Below are 11,419 nucleotides of genomic sequence, written 5' to 3'. Positions count from 1 at the left end.
ATCCGTCTATAATTACAAACGGAAAATCCGTCGAAAAATTCGCCTGTAATTATAGACAGAAAATCCGTCGGAAATTACAGACAAAAAATTCGTCTGAAAATCCGTCTGTAATTACAGACGAAAAATCCATCGGAAAGTTCGTCGCCTTTGGGAAATGGATGAAAATTTACAAAGGGAAAATCTGTCGGTAACTGGTAAAAATTCGTCTGTAATTTTTCGACGGAAAAAAATCCGTCGGTAAATAATTTCCGACGGGACTTTTACAGAGGGACAAAATCCGTCGGTAATTTTGTCGGTAACCAAAAATCCGTCTGTAATAAAGACTAAATCTGTCTGTAAATCTATCTATATTTATCAATTTTCTAGTTGTGATATTCTCTATCTTTTCCTAGTGAATTTGCACTTGAATTGCTGAGTTTAATCAAGATTTAATATATTTTAGCCACTATGAACGCTACTTTGAGTTGTGTGCAATTCTGTTTATTTCAGGTAGTAGTTTGGACGAATTTCACAGAATTTAAGTTAAGGCTAGAGAATGGAGAGAGTGAAGAAATGTTTGCTGCCTCCCCCACGCTGAACTTGAACTTCAAGTTCAGCGCTAGCATCAACACCTCCCAGAAGAATTGCGCGTGACCTCCACGCCAAGTTCAGCGCCAGTTCAAAGCTCCAAATGGGTTAGATACGTACACTACTCCACGCTAAACTTGAGAATTTCCAAGTTCAGCATGGACCTTAATGAATCAAGTGGTCCCTAATTTGTTCAAAGGCTGCACGGATCAATTTAAAATAATTTTTTATTTAAACTTTTATTTTATTTATAATTAAGAAAAGATATTATTTAGTTTTTAGAAAATATATTTTACATTTATTAGGATTAAATATAAAAGGAAAAAGAATCTGCACTTCGGGCTAATCTCTTCTCTTCTACCTCATTCCGTAATTTATAGTTTTTACCTGAATTCTAGTTTTCTCTCTGAACCATGAGCAACTAAGCCTCCACTGTTAAGGTTAGGAGCTATGTCTATTGTATGGATTGATACTATTATTTTTCTATTTTAATTCATGTATTGATTTATATTTAAAGAATTATTTTCGTTCTTTATCTTATGAACTTGGGTGGAACGGAAGTATAACCCTTGTTCTAATTGAGTTCTTGTATAACTTGGAAAAGCTCTTTACTCGAACAATAACTTAAAAACATATTCTCCTAAATTTCTAATTATCTGAACTTAATGGGATACATGACATATAATCCTCTTATATTTGTGTAATTAGGGTTTTTGTGGCATATAAAGTAGAATTAAACTTCACCCTCTAATTGGAATTAAGTGACCAAGGAATTGGCGGTTGATGAATTTTAGAGGAGATTAAAAAGGTCTAAGGAATTAGGGTTTAGTCACATATAGTTTGCCATGAATTAAATCTTGCACGATTAAAATTGTTAGTAAAAAAAGTCAATCCGGAAAATAGATAACTCTGAAACCTTAACTGTTTCTCCATATATTATTCACAACTTATTTACTGCTTGCTTTCTGATATTCTAAAATTACTATTAATGCTTTTGAACCTTTAAACACCATTTTCTGTTTGCCTGACTAAGTAAATCACTTAACCATTATTGCTTAATCCATCAATCCTCGTGGGATCGACCCTCATTCACCTGTGGTACTACTTGGTACGACCTGGTGCACTTGCCGATTAGTTTGTGTGTTATAAATTCCGCACCAGTTTCCATAAACTATCATCGGCATTCAGTGCAGCATCAATTGATTCGTGCCTATCTGAAATCACTAAGACACTAGGTTGTGGAGTCACATGATGACGCAGATAGGACAGAAAGAACGACCATACCTCATTTGTCTCACCCTCGACCGCGGCAAATGCAATAGGAAAAATGTTTGCATTGCCATCCTGAGCTATGGCCATCAGCAGTGTGCCATCGTATTTACCATATAAGTGTGCTCCATCAATGAATATTAGTGGCTTACAATGCTTGAAAGTCTCGATGCATGGTGGAAATGTCTAAAACACCCGATGAAACATGACGGTATCCGCAGCACCAGGCCAAGGCTGAGTGACAAGTTGCACCCAAGTACCTACAAACGAATTCTCAATAAGTATATTGTATACTGTTATTGTCTAATTAACATATAACCACAACGAATAAATCCTTACCAGGCAAGTACATTTGCATAGCGAAGAACCAACAAGGAAGCTCGTTGTATGACTCCTCCCAATCCCCATATATGCTAGCAATCACTCTCTGCTTTGCGAGCCAAACTTTCTTGTAGGACGCCTTGTAGCCGAAGTGTTTCTCTACACTTCCTTGCAGAACCCTAATACTTATTGTTGGATCCGCTATTACCATTGTGGAAATGTGTTGCACAATCACCTTCGAATCCAACCGACGATGGTCTTGCCCCCATCGAAGTTTGCTTGCATCTGTAAGGACTTTTGTATCTCCTCATCTCCCACTTTTCTACCTTACAACGATATGATATGTGTATGCTCCAATTACAACCCGGTCCGAACTGGACACGCTGTGCATTATACCTCCACTTGTCACTGTTTACTATTTTGTACTCCACAACCCTCCTGATGCTGTACGTCTTAACAACCAACATGACTTCTTCCTTGTTTTGAAAATGTTGTCCAACCTCGAACTCATTCCTTGGATCATCTTCAGGGCCTCCCTGGGTAAAAGACCAATCCGACGTCATTGCCTCAAGATTCAGCCTAGAGAAGTGGTCCGGGCGATCATACGGTTGCAAAATAGCGGGCTCTGTCAGGACAATTTGTGTGTCACCGTAAAAGTTTATCTCTTCTTCATCGTCACCATCATCAGGAATTTCGGCTGGTTCTTCTTCTGCATCGTCTCCATCATCGGGGTTAGCTTCATACTGATCCATCATCGGATCCCTCACAGCGGAACCATCGGGACTTTCAGCGCCGTCATCCAACTCAGCATTGTCCACTCCAACATTAGACCCTTCTTGACTACCTTTAGGAGGCATATTCAGAGCCACCATTGTCCGCCTGATATTTCGTCTTACAGGCCCACTTAACGGACTTTCGTCAACAGTATCCGCAGACAATCCTCAGCCTCAACCACCCAAATCAACGAGGAACACAGCTAACTCTAACAAATGAACATTTGTCCAGCGGTTTTCCCAAGATCATATAAGACGAACGTCTTCATCATTGCGCAGACGATACCTGATTCAAAATAACATAACGTTTTCATCACAAGGGTGTTCACACAAACATACCAACAGCATAAACTACACAGTTGTGACATATCTTTCATAAATTAAAGTACCATCTATTTCGGTTGGATATCTGTAGTAGATTTTCTTCTCCTTCTTTATCTCTTGCTTCCCCACAAAAAGTAATACCAGATTTTTTAACAACTCTAAACAATTGATTTTTGCTGTCAGATGGGTAAATATTGGTTGGTTCGATCTAAAAATGATAGAACCTTCTTCATCATACACCATATATGCATCGTAATGAATGGATAACAGTGGATTTTTTGCCATTGTAAAAAAAATGAGATATTGAACAACCAAAATGATTGTTGAGAACAAATTTTGGTGCTCAACTTCGTTGTGCTACGGTCATTTATTGAGAAAAATTTGCGTATAGTTCGTCGGGGGTGTGGCGAACTCTATATATATTATAGAGTTCGCCGAAGAGTGCTTGCGAACTCTGTATAAATCAGAGTTCGCCGGGAGTCCAACGAACTACCAGTAATAAATTGAATTAAAATATATAATTTGAAAAATAATTAAAATATAATATCCATAAAATTATTATTTAATTTGTAAAATTAAATGTAGAACAGACATCAGACATCATGCATTATTCCTGATTCTAGAAAATTTAAAGTGTAAAACAGATGTCCAGAATCAAAGGTAACACATAACTATTTGTATAAAGTTTCAGTAATGATTCTTTATATGCTAAAGAGTTAAAGGATAATTTTTAATGAATTTTTTGAAATCATTTATTATTTTATTTTAAATTCATAAGTTTGTAAAAATGTAGATTTTCTGAAATTTGAATTAAAATATAAAATTTAGATTTCTATTCTTATTCGTTTTTATTTTTTTATATTTTATTTGAATCCAAATTGAAATATTTTTTATTGATATTTATATTTTAAAGTTAATAAATAAAAATGTCAATGTTTTATGTAGGTGTGTATGAATTGTACAATAATAAATCATTATATATTGTAGGTTTAATTACTCTATTGGTCCCTATAGTTTCGCAAAATTTTCAATTAGGTCCCTATACTTTTTTTCTTTTAATTAGGTCCTTGCACCAATTTTTTTTTAATTAAGTCCCTCTTGACAGTAATTGGCTTAATTTTATAGGGACCCAACTAAAAAAAACTGGTGCAGGGGCTCAAATAAAAGGAAAAAAAGTGTAGGTGTAACACCTTACGACACTGAGCTTCACGCTTAAGCCGTAAAATAAAGGTGGTGTGGTATTATGACCTCTACAATATAATGTATACATATAATGGCAGAAAGATTATAATATACTAGGAGCCTTGAAGAGTAGATGAAATAAAAATCGCAAAATAAAAGCGCAACGCTCAAGAAACGAGTTAACTTACGTGCTAAGTACACACACACACACACACACACACACACACACACACACAGAAGTACATAACAAAATGATGCCTCTCCATAAGCCTCTAAGAGGACCAAAAAGAATAGGTTATGCGGAGAGAAAGAGCTAAGTATATATATATATATATATATATCACTGTACAATAAAATAACACAGTAACCATTTTGCTTCAGAAGTCCAGACGCCTAACGAGATGCCTATCGACCTGCATCTGAAAAATAACATCATAGTATGGGGTGAGAACCAGAGGTTCTCAGTATGGTAAAGGTGCCACACACATAATATATAAGGTCCTGGGAATGCTAAAGGCAATCCAAGAACACCAACACTCAGATTATAGAGCTTAAAGTATTAAACAGAAGCCATAAATGGTGGTTTTCTAAGAGTATCTAAGCCTAACTTAACTTAATCTTAAATCTAAGTCCCATACTGTCATTCTTCCATACCTCCATCTCTATCGGCATTTCACAGACAAATAAATAGATAAAAGCAAACACAAAAAGGTTACAAGTAATGCAGGTAGCAAATATACACTTAACATAGTAAATGCACTCACTACAAAAAAACAGGGTTAAAACGCCGGTTATTTTTGGTAATTACGGCGGTTAGAACCGCCATTATTACCAAAAATGGCACCCCCAAGAAACGCCATTATTCTGGGCGCCATTATGGTTATTACGGCGGTTTTCAGAAAATCACCACAATTACCTGAGATTAATACGGCGGTTTTTTTAGGGTTAAAATGGCGATTTATAACCGCCATTATTTCCGTATAAAATGGCGGTTTCTGAATTGGTTAAAATGGCGGCGATAATCGCCAGTTTTACCCTGACAGAGTAGCGTTTTGGTTGGTTAAAACGGCATTTTTAGATAGGTTAAAACGGCAGTTTGAACCGCCATTATTACCCTGACAAAGTGGCATTTTGATTGGTTAAAACGGCGATTTTTGGATAGGTTAAAACGACGGTTTGAACCACCATTATTACCCTGACAAAGTGGCATTTTGATTGGTTAAAATGGCGGTTTTTGGATAGGTTAAAACGACGGTTTGAACCGCCATTATTACCCTGACAGAGTAGCGTTTTTGTGGTTAAAATGGCGTTTTTGAACCACAGTTTTTACCTTGACAGAGTGACTCTTAGTTGGTTAAAATGGCATCTTTGAAATGCCATTTTTACCCTAATAGTACCATTTTTATTTGTTAAAATGGCATTTCATGTTGTTTAAAATGACAGTTACAAATTGCCCTTTTTACGGAATAAAAATGACATTTTTAATCGTTTAAAAAGATAATTTTTACCGTGTTAAACAAATAATTTTTTTATTTAAAATTTCACAATAACAAGAAATCATAACTCATCAACAAAATATTACATAACTCATAAATAAAATATTAAACATAATATATAATTTTTTAGTATTGGAAATAAAAAATAATAACTCCTATACAAATAAAGTATTAAAAGTCTTAATATGTAACTCTAAATACATCAAGTCTCTATCATAAAAAAAATCACCATTCTCTATTATTCGCTTCAAAAGATCTACTTTCTAACTCTTTTGGCGATGGAATCTCACTCTCTTGATCCAATTCCTACAACAAAAATATAATTTAAAAACAAAATAAAAAGTAAATAAATAAATAAACCATTAACTTGGACATTACAAAATAAATTTAAACAAAAAATGAGAATTAAGAACAGCCAAACAGTAATCTTGTTTATATATCCATGTATATAGCATAGTGGCCAGTGAAAGAAATCAAAGGATTTGATCTGCAGGAGCAATATGATTATGCATATATCCATATATAAAATCTAACAGTTGACAATATAAAAAGGGAAAATGGGAAAAGAAAAAATGCATATATCCATATTTCCAGGCACACTTCCATCAGCTTGCCTCTCAAAAACATGAGTTATATGGCTCACCTAATCACTTCTAATAATTTGCTTTGATACATGTTGCCAAGTACCTGTAAATGTAGAATTAATTTTTGTTTAAATCCTACTTTCTTTGAGAAAACTAAAGAGGATTAATTAGCATACAATCTTTGTTCTCATATGATCAACCCAACAATTTAATACACACTGCATATATCCCCACTCATCTTTTTATCACATATAAATCCATAGTGACTAGTCTTATACGTGAACTCAGTATTTTTGTATAACAATTCAGAATATTAGTGGTATTAATTCATTATTTGTCCTTAATAATTGATATCTGAAAAAAATATGATTCAATTGTAGTTATTAATTCAAAAAGATATTGGTATCCTATAAAAGAACTCAAATTCTAAATGTTTTATATATGCTAATGGCCTAATTGTTAACGGATAGATAAGACCTCCGTGTTGATGGTGAGTTTATGTAAAACATTATGTCTTTAAATGTAAATTAATTAAAAACTATGCACTAACTTGAAGAAGCCGCCGCTCTATCTATAATTTTCACTGTCTGATACATCTGCATTAAAATTTGTGCATCATGCAACAACATTATTAGACACAATAATAATACCACTATATCTATATCAATTCTGTACTTCATATGCAACCCTTCTATATCATTTCTGAACGAATAGCTTTCGGGAGTAATTCAATAATCTCTTGCTGTTGTAACCCTTCTATATTAGTTCTGTACTTCATATGCAAATGTGCAATCATCTGTTCTTGCATGAGAACAGGCAACTTATTCCGTTTGGCAAAATTTGTCACAGCTTGAATTGTGTCTCTCTGAAATGTACAACATGTAGCCAAGAAAACCAAACATCAGAAGTACAATCAAATTAGCAATGAACCTCTTAAGAAGATAATGATTTAGAATCACAATAAATTCAAGAAATAAGTACGCGATTCATAAATCAAATTTCATAAATCAAATTTCATTATTAATAAAAGAATTTTCTTTACAGGAACCATGATCCTTGGAAATAAATAATATACAATGTCTAAAACCTTCACAGAGACCTTTCAAAACACCCTCTTCTCAAAAAATTAGATCTTTAGTTTGCATGGCATATCAGGACCACTAAAACTGTAACATCTGCAAGCCAGAAGGCGAAAAAAAAGCATTAGAAAGCATTAGAAAGGAAATTTGAGTAATGATTTCTTTTTTTGGTCTTGCCAAACCTACTTTATATAATTAGATACAATTTTTCACATTATCCTTTTAATTCATCTATTTGTTGATGTTTTCATAATAAACTTAGATAATGGTCCTAAATTTCACCTATAAGCATGGATCGGTATAACACAGGTTCATAAAGTAATAATGAAGTTCACTGTTATAAGCAAAGACATTTCTATCTCTAGTATCTAAGAAGAAAATTAGTTTGTGAATCTACTATCTAATCTCAAAAATGACTTGTGCACAAGACAAAAACTGTCTAAACGAATTATATCTAAATTTACATTATTCAACTCCTAATCCTAAATAACTAATTCAGTTTGTATAAATATCAAAGAAAAATAACTAATTTGTTACGCAAGGTAAAATACATACCTTAATGTTTCTAATCAACATAGTGACAAGAAGAAGGCCACTAGTTAATACATTATGTAATAGCTATATCTCTAATATAATTCATTAGATAGATTTTCATAAACTGATCATCATTGATGACTATATATTCTAAAGTAATTACTAATTAATGAATTGGATTTTACATTTAAGATATCTTCTTTTATTTTAAAAGAAAGAAACAGTTAGCTCCATGAAAAAAAATAATCAAATCTAAGGTGCTGTTATGTACAAAGTACAAATATATATACGTCATTAGTCCTGTCTTTTTCCCCAATAAAGAATGAATGACCATTTTAGCGCATTGGTCAACTAATGCACACAGTTGTACGTGGATTAACTTTTTCCAATTTCCTTTTGTGATATTTGATTAACATTTTCTAAATGTTGTAGGGAATGAATGCTTTAGTTTTTTTATTTTAATTAATCTTGTCAAGTGTGACTTTTTATTTCAATTAAATATCAAGTACCTCTTCACAGGCAGAGTTCACAGTGTTTAAACTCCTCTTGAAGTCTTCAGCATGCATCAAGTGGAAAAAAAATAAAGTGAAGTGAAACAAGAAAAACCAAATTGAAAACAAATTAAGACAAAACACCTTGAGAATAAGCAAACCTGAGTCCCAAACTGAATCTTGAAAGAGAACACTCTTAATTTTGCCTCCACTCTTGGCACTTTCATCAACTCCAAAAAATGCCAAAGCATAACAAGAACATGAAAATATTACACAGGCTGGTCCTTAGCTTGAACTAACAAATACCAAAATAGCCTTTTTTATAAATTAATTTTTGAAGACACAAACACTTGAATCAATTAGCTTATCAATTAGAAGAGGAACCTCTTATAAGTTCAATATATGTTCCCCTCATAATGAACAATTTTCTTTTCACCATTACTCTATATAAAGAAAACAAAGAAAGCATGTCCTTTCTGGAAGCTAAGCTAGTTTTAAATTTCAAAATTTCACAATGATGAACATGCAGTAGTTATAATAATAAGCACCAAAGAATCATCATCTATAACAGAAAACAAGTTCTAATCTTTTTCATCTCTCTCAGAAAATTCATCAACCACGTGGCAAGCATAACAATACTGAACTGAAATACAGTTAGAAAATAAGCAACTGAGAATGAACAAGAAGAGAAAGAGAATACAAATAGAAATTGAGAATGAACAGAAACACACTACGAGCAATGTTGAGTGGATTGAAGAAGAAGAGAATGCAGAAGTGAGAACGTACCGGCGCCGTTGGCAGAGGAGACACATTAATGAAATAGGTGCTTCACTCAATCTCATAAGCTATGGCGTAGTGACCAGATTTGGAAACGCGTCGATAGAGGCGCCTTCACTCGAACGCAGAAGGTTGATGGAAGCAGCTGAAATGAGATGAATGGCGGTGACGATGGCGGCGACAAGCTCTAGGGTTTGAGATGAACTCACTCTCGTTCTCCTTTCCCTCTCCCTCTGATGTGCGATCTCAGATTATACCTAGAAGGAAAAAAAAATTAACCAAGAGAATTATACTTAGAGAGCTATTAAGACGAAAGCCTTACAAAACTCAGATTCAACCAATCAGGACCACCATTGAAGGGGAAAAAGAAAATAAAGGCTCTATAAAAGCTTATCCAAATTAGAATTAAGAAAATTTAAGATCAACTAAGATGCACAAAACCAGATAGCAGAAGCTCCACCGAGGACAGCAATAATGGTGTTGCTTCTGGTGACAAGGAGATGAGCGGTGGCACAACGAACCCTCAAATCGAAGCCAGAAAACCTAACCAAAGAAGAGTGCTCCTTCGAAGGCAGCAAGAACGACATTGCCGCCAGAGGAGAGCATTATGGATGAGATCGCAGATCTCATGTTGCGATGGAGTTTCTTCTTGGTTCTCACATTGTGATGGAGGTTCGATTGAATAGCATAGCCTTTATTAGTGAAATAGAATAGGCTTTTTACCAGTGAAGCAGGAGCAAGTAATGGCGTTTAAAACCGCCTAAATCACCAAAAAAATACCACTTTCTACAAACAAATTATGGCAGCTGCATAAACCGCCTCACTTTATGAAAATAACGGCGGTTTTATATAACCGCCATTATATTGATGCCATTTTATATCCATTTTTTTGTAGTGACTTAGGCAAACCCAATTAGAGCACAAACAAGTAATTCAAGTAGTATGCACATGATGCATGCCTGTTCTATGGCTAATGAGCTCATCTGTTAGTTATACAGCCAGCCCGACAAGTCCGGTTTGCTAAACCATTGGACTGTCCCCCGACGTGCATCCCTAAGGGTCTATGCATAGCTTTTACTCATAGATATATCAAATTGCTCAATGGGGGTACATTTCCAGGAATTTATAAGTGTCCGGTCACCCTTATGTCATAGGGTCAACAAAGTATCGAGTTTTCAACCTGGTACACGTGGTGGCAAGCCATAGTACTTTATCTAGGGAATCTCATATCTTAGATCATTTAATCATTCAAGCCAAGTATCATACATGATCATTCATTTGATTATCAAGCCAAATATCATACATGATCATCCCTAACATTTCATAATCAAATTCATCACTTTTCAGCTTTACTTCACCTCCAAGTTATCCCCTTTTCCTAACTTCATCTAATTATAAGGTTTAATTCTATTATTCATGACTAAAGGAATGAAAATGAAGGTTTAGAAGTTTGAAATATAGTTTAAAATGCTGAAAACCATGTTTGCTGAAATTGGGGCCACGCGTACGCGTGGCTTACGCGTACTCGTGGGAGTGTAAAAATGCAGCTCGCGCGCGCGTCCCCTTGTTATGCGTACGCGTAGACGAGATTTTCATGTCACGCGTATGCGTGGGTGGTAGCGCGAAATTGTGATCAATACTTTTCACAAATCAAATAATCCCCGGTAATGAATCCAAAAACTTGGTGTTCAATACCATGGCATAAACACAACTTCGCACAACTAACCAGCAAGTGTACTGGGTCGTCCAAGTAATAAACCTTACGCGACTAAGGGTCGATCCCACAGAGATTATTGGTATGAAGCAAGCTATGGTCACCTTGTAAATCTTAGTCAGGCAAACTCAAATGGGTATGGTGAGATGCGAATAAAACATAAAGATAAAGATAGAGATACTTATGTAATTCATTGGTAGGAACTTCAGATAAGCGTATGAAGATGCCTTCCCTTCCGTCTCTCTGCTTTCCTACTGTCTTCATCCAATCCTTCTTACTCCTTTCCATGGCAAGCTTAAGCAAGGGTT

General features: G+C 34.8%; 1 long non-coding RNA gene across 2 annotated transcripts; it reads right to left on the bottom strand.

Annotated features, from left to right (window-relative positions):
- Nucleotides 1–5,998: 5,998 nt before the first annotated feature.
- On the bottom strand, nucleotides 5,999–10,277 carry LOC107469553 (uncharacterized). Of its 2 annotated transcripts, XR_008004477.1 has the most exons (3): nucleotides 9,407–10,277; nucleotides 7,616–8,915; nucleotides 5,999–7,381 (listed from the first exon to the last, which is right to left on the bottom strand). It is a non-coding gene; the product is annotated as an uncharacterized LOC107469553 (long non-coding RNA). The 2 variants fall into 2 exon arrangements; XR_008004478.1 differs by having other exon boundaries at nucleotides 7,616–10,277.
- Between the last annotated feature and the right edge of the window lie 1,142 nt (nucleotides 10,278–11,419).

Source organism: Arachis duranensis, chromosome 10 (assembly GCF_000817695.3).
Source record: "Arachis duranensis cultivar V14167 chromosome 10, aradu.V14167.gnm2.J7QH, whole genome shotgun sequence".
Lineage (NCBI taxonomy): Eukaryota > Viridiplantae > Streptophyta > Magnoliopsida > Fabales > Fabaceae > Arachis > Arachis duranensis.
The sequence above is the reverse complement of the archived record's forward strand: the minus strand, read 5'-3'. Positions and strand labels throughout refer to the sequence as shown.